Consider the following 6,718-nt stretch of genomic DNA (forward strand, 5'->3'; position numbering starts at 1 on the left):
AAAGTGTTTAACATTTTGAAATAATTTTTTTGTTATAAAATATACTTATATTTTGTGACAAATTAAGTAACTTGTTACAAATAATGTTGAATTTTGTGACAAATTAACTTTCTGTTACAAAACAATTAAAGGTTTTGAAACAAAAAAATATTTTGTTACAAAATATTTTAAATTTTTGCAACGACTTTTTTAAAATATTAAAATAGGTTGTTACAAAATATTATCATGTTTTTTAACAACTTGTAATATTGTTACAAAATATTATTCTTTTATAACAATCACAAATTATTATTACAAAATACTATTTTTTGTAACAATTTTAAATTTGATACAAATTTTTTGTTACAAATGTTCCATTTTCTTGTAGTGTGTATAGTCCGGCTTGTGGACTTTTGAACTTTAGTTTTTTGTAATATTTTTATATGGTTAACTTTGGTGACACTTGGTTGCTTCTTAGCAACTTCATTTTGAAACACAAAACACTTTAGACTCTGAGGCTGCCTTTTTGGATGGCTTTTTGAGTCTTTAATGCTTGATTATGTTTTTACTGATATGTTCATCATCACTTTGCAACACTTGTGGATTTTTATAGAGGTGTCGTATTTTTCCTGTCCGACCTCTTTTGTAGTGTGGGTTTTTGGCCTTTTTGGATCATGCCTTGATTTCTGTTTAGGCGAGGTAATCATTCAATGTCCGGTCTGACTTGTCCGATGACTTTTTAGTGTTCTTATAGAACCTTTTTAGTCATCGGCTTCCTTGTAGCCTTGTTCCTTTGTTTGAGCAGAGCTGTTCCCCTTTTGAGCCTTAAGTTGTTTCTCAACCTTTCTGGCTTGTTTTTTGAGATCGTCCTTTGTGCCCTCTTTTTTTTTTTGGCTGACGTCGATGACGTTAGGATTTTTGCCAGTAAAGAAGTTCATAAAAACAATCGCGTTGTAGATATAGTCTCTAAACCGACAGAAATCCCTTCGTACAAACATTTTGGTTGTCACAAGTAACAAACCCCTTAAAATTGATAACCGAGTATTTAAACCTCGGGTCGTCTTCTCAAGGAACTGTAAGGAAGTATGTTCTTATTATTGGCTATAAAGGTTGTAATCGGGGTTTAGAAGGTGAGAAGCAAGTGATTTAAATGACAAGAAAGTAGATGGCAATTAAAATAAATAAATACTGTAAAGCAAACTTCTGGCAAGGTAAAAGGAATTGGAAGTCCAACTTGGTTATCTCCCTCAACAATAATAAAAGTTGAATCTAAATTCCACTTAGTTAACCTTTACTAAAGTAAAGAAAAGTCAAGGGACTAATTAGTTTGACCTTCGAATCCTATTTATTTACTAAGAAAAAGTTGGGATTATTGAAGTTCAGTTCAATTAGCAAGATAACGATTATCAGTTATGTTGAGTTTGATAATATTGAGTTACTGATTTCTTAACCAAGACCAAAAAGGGAAAAATAAATCTACTGGAATAAGAATGCCTTCAGATGGGAAGCAGTAATCATGTAAATAAAAGAGAGCAATAATAACTGAAATACCTCAAATAATCATTAATTCAAATAGTAATCTGTAACATGGAATAATTCATAAGCCAATTGGGCAACATCTGTAGATACGAATAAAAGCATTAAAGTAAAAGTAGCATAGAAACATAAATTAAAGTAAATATTAAACCTGGATCAAGAGTCACTCTTAAAAACTAAGAGAAGTCCTAAATCCTAATCCTAATCCTAATCCTAAGAGAGAAAGGAGAGAATCTCCCTCTCAAAACTAAATCTAAATCATGGAATGTAGTAAAAATGCGATATCTCTTTTGAATGGATGCATTCCCCCACTTTATAGCCTCTAGTCCGTGCGTTCTGTACCTGGATCTGGGCCAAAAGGGCTTCAGAAATCGCTGGGGGCATATTATGTAAATTCTGATACGTGGCCTCTGTCACGCGTCCGCGTGGGTCACGCGGTCGCGTCATCTGGAGCTTTTCCTTGCCACGCGGTCACGTCAGTCATGCGTCTACGTCGTATGCGTTCTACTTAAGGTGCGCGGTCGCGCCAGTCATGCGGCCGCGTCGCTGCTTCTTCGCTTCTGGCATGCGATCGCGTCGTCTATGCGATCGCGTGGATGCCAGTTTCTTCAAAACTCCGCTCCGCACTTTCCTTCCATTTTTTGTACGTTTCCTTTTCCATCCTTTAAGTCATTTTGCCTTAGAAAATATGAAACTACTCAACACACTAATCACGGCATCGAATGGAAGTAAAGGTAATTAAAATAATTAATTTTAAAGCTTAGGAAACANGGAAAGTAAAACCATGCAATTAATATGAATAAGTGGGTGATGGATTGAATAAATCACTCAAACTAAGCACAAAATAACTCATGAAATATAGGTTTATCAACCTCCCCACACTTAAACAATAGCATGTCCTCATGCTAAATCCAAGGTAAAGAATAAGGTAAGGTTAAAATGGTGGAATGTTATGCAATGCAACCTATTCTAAATGCATCTACCTAAATGAGTCATGCAATTCCAATTTATCCACTCATATATAAATCTTACATGTAGTCAAATTAATTCACATTCTCAAGGAATCATATATATATATATACATATATATATAGCCAACCCTTAAATAATAAAGCATTTTAGCAAATGAGATGGGGAATAAAAATATTGTACAAACTTGCAAAATAATTAGTAAATTAAGCACATATATATGTTGATGAGTTATCGAACCCTCACTGGATTTTGTGTTTACCCTCTACTCACTCAATGTTTATTGGGTTTGTCCACTCTACTTTTCTTTTTATTCTTACTTTCTATAACTTTGTTCTTCATCTAACCAATCAACAATTATAGAGTACAGTCATACTAAAAGTCATGAGGTCTTTAATTAAGGTTGTAATGGGGCCAAGGTAAAGGTAAGGATATATGTATAACTCTAAGTGAGCTAATAAGTGAATCCTTAATTAGACTAAGATCTCACCTAACATACATATTTAGTAGAACCAGCTTCTTTACCAATTTTCCCATATTATCCCACTTGTTGTTACATGCTCATGTTTTAATTTTATTTTTATCCCATGTGCCTTGCTTTTATTTTGCATTGGGGAATTCTTTTGTATCCCCTTTTATTAAATGCTGAAAAATAACTTTTTTTTTAATGCACATGGTGATTGAATCACTTTGATTTCTCATGAGCATGCTTCCCAAATTTTATTTTATTTCTTTTAACTTTTTTACCTTTTGTTTCTATCATCCATGTTCCCAATAGGTTCCCCACATTTTAATCTATTCATAATTTTCTATCTTAAGCTAACCAAGGATTCAACTTGGGATTTTATTTTGTTTTTCTGCTTAAGGCTAGTAGTGTGGTTAAATAGAATAAAAGGGGTTTTAAAGGCTCAAGGGGGCTAACAAGGGTGATGTGAAAGGTAGGTTATTTTGGGGTAAGTGAGCTAAAATCAAAAGATGGCCTCAATTTGGATTTAAATCTGTTATGTTCAATTTCCTAGCTTACTTCCTTTTTATATTTTTCAATTTAAACTATGCTATCTTATGCTAAAAAGGGTAAACTATACTAATTAATCCACTAATGAGTTAGAATTACAAACTAAACTAAATAACTAAAAATCTGAACTAAAAATGCAAAATACAGAAATAGAGTAAAAATACATAAAAGTAGCAATGTATAAGTACTCAGAAAATAACAGTAAAAAGAAAAATACAAAAAAATATCCAAAATAAAAGAAAAAGAGATGTAGTGGTTCACCAAAATAAAACGCCAGAGATGGCGACCTCCCCACACTTAAAATGAAGCATCGTCCCTGATGCTCAGTCAAGCCGGGTGTGAAGGGGTGTCATCACTGGTAGAGATGGTAGTTGGAGGCTCTGTGGTGGTGGGCTGAGGGTCTGGCTGCTATAGAGGCGGTGCTGACTGGATCGGGATCTCCGGATCTGCAGCCTCAATCTGATGCGTAACTTCCTGATGTGGTGCAGCCTGCTCTGTGCCTGCCTGCTGATCGGTCTCCTCCTGGGGCTCATCCTCCTTCTCCTCTGATGGCTCTGATGGTGTGTCGGGCTCAGAGGGGATGTCACCACCCTGTCGGATCATCATCTTCAGATGCGAATAGCGTCGCTGGCTGCGACGCTCCAATCTATCATATCGGCGCCGGTTACGGCGCTCCATCTGATCAAGCTGTCAGAATAGGCGGTGCACGAGGCGGTATACGGGCTCAGAGGCAGGTGGAGGTGCAGTGGTGGCAGCAGGGGCAGCCGTGGATGAAGAGGGTCCAGCAGATGGTGGGGCAGTCTCATCAGTAGCAGTGAAGGGTGGTGGTCTGTAGCCCAAAGCTAGGAAGTTCCTGCTGTGAGGAATGATCTTCCCGCAGTCCGCCGCTGGTGGTCTCTCATCGGCATCCTCCCATGGCACGTCAGCTCGACGGCCTAGCTGTGTAACCAGATACAGAAAGGGGAGGGTGCCTCGGACGTGGACCTTGGTCATATAATGCCGGATAAAGCGTGGCAGATAAAGGTCCTTACCCTCCATCACACACCATAGGAGGGTGATTATAGCAGCTGGTATCTCCGTCTCATGAGTACTTAGCATCACATAGTTGCTCAAGATCTGGTGCCATAACCGAGCCTCATCATTTAAGTACGCCCTCTTGATCCCTCTAGGCATGGTGGTGTCTTGACCTATCTCCCAAGGAACAGTCGGGTCGAGAGCTATCCGTGCCTTCACAGCATCCCAATCAAACCGCATCAAGCGCATGTCCTTCTCAGGCTTTTGATAACCATCAGGCTGATCGAACTTGGCTGGGAGTCGGAGAATGTCCTCTATGGCCTCCTCAGTGACTAGAATCTGCTTTCCTCTCAGGTTCACTGCATCGAGGGTGGTGATGTAGTAGTTGCAGTAGAATTCCTGGACCCAAGATGCATTGACCTCTGTCAGTGCTCTCTCTAGAAAGAACCAGCCTCTTTGCTTGATTTGCTCAGTGGTGTGTTGCTGGAGTGCTTCTAGAATCCGCAGAGTTCTCTCCAGGTATAGATTCCTGGAATTTGCAAATGCCGGATATTTCAGCTCACAGTACCGGTTTGTAAATTTTATTGAATCATGTGCAGGGAGCAGCTGGTCACCTTTTTCCTGCTGTGTAAAGTTCTTCTCCCGCCATGAGGAATCATGCATGAGGTCAATGATGGACTGGGAGGAATCTCCTCTCTTGCGCTTGCCAGTAGCCTTGCCTTTTCCTTTCCTCTGTGAAGCAGACATCCTGAAAAATGGAAAACCAGGATATGGATAAAAATAGGGAAGCAAATAGGGAATTAAACAAAGAAAACTCAAAGCGGAAAAGGAGAATTAGAATGAGGTAAATGAGTCAAGTAAATGTGCATTAAGGATTGTGTAGTAGTTTAAAATTTGGAAAGGAAGAATTTACAATCCAAAATGTATCAGAATTCAAGTTAAATAGAAAAATTGTCATTATGCCATGGTTAGAAAGTTAGAGGAAAGTGAAAAATTAGAAAAGAGATTTTAAAAGGTTAGCATGGTTAGATTTTGAAAAAGAAGTTAGTAAATTAAAATTAGTGAGTCAGTAAAATGCGGGTTAAAGTAAGTGGCATAAAGAAAATAGTCCATGTAACAACGATTCACAATTATGACTAGAAATAACTCATAACCGAACAAGGAAAACAGGGTGATGTTGATTCAAATAGATATAAAGAAAGCAAGAATTGGAATCAGAATATCACAGATGCAGTTTATAAACCAGGAAATCAAAGAGGATAAGAAAGTCTGCCATAGTATTCATGAAACGGTTTGGTTAAGGCAGAGGACAACAGAGCTCAAATTGCCAAACCAAAATATGAATGTAAACATTTTTATAGAAATTTGGGCAGCATTCCGGCTAAAATTGGATTATCCCAGAAAATAAACAGCAAACAAGGCAGTTCATATGAATTAAAAAAAACATGCTGCAGTTACCCATAATTAATAGAAACATGAAAATTCAGAGTAACAAGCAGCAAATGCAGGAAATCACAGCATATGAACAAGGTCACAAGAACAACAGAGTTACAGTTTTGATAAGACTGAAACATGAACAATGCAAGTAAACAGACCTAAATCCACTAACCACAGCCTAATCCACCTAACAACCTAAAATCCACTACAACATGCATATCTAGCTATCCTAAACACGAACATAAACGGAAAAAAAATGAGAAAAACTACAAACGGATAAAAGGGCTTGCGTGCTGCGGAACCTGAAAAGCGGAATAAGGAGGGTAGGCAGGAAGGTGGTTGGGTGGTGGTGATGGTGGCGTCCGGTGGTTGGCACGGTGGCTGGCGGTGACGTCCGGCGCGGCGGTTGCTGCTGTTAGGGGGTAGGGGCTTTGGGAAGGGTAATGGGTGAAATAAGGGAGGGGTTGGATAGGGGAGAGGGGGGTGGCACGGCTGGGATGGCGGGTGGTGGTCGGGGCGGCGGCAATGGTGGCTGGGTGGAGGTTGGGAGAAGAAGAAGAAGAGAGGGAGAAGAGGGTTGGGGGGGCTGCGCGACTGATAAGGTTCGCGTGGCTGGGGGGTTATATTTTCAAATCTACGCGATCGCGTGGGGGACGCGGTCGCGTGGTGGGGGTGATAATGGCGTGACGCGATCGCGTGGGTTGCGCGATCGCAAGAAAGGGGTGGAAGAGGGGATGACGTGATCGCGTGGGTCGCGCGATCGCTTCG

The sequence above is a fragment of the Arachis ipaensis genome, chromosome B07 (assembly GCF_000816755.2).
Source record: "Arachis ipaensis cultivar K30076 chromosome B07, Araip1.1, whole genome shotgun sequence".
Taxonomy (NCBI): Eukaryota; Viridiplantae; Streptophyta; class Magnoliopsida; order Fabales; family Fabaceae; genus Arachis; species Arachis ipaensis.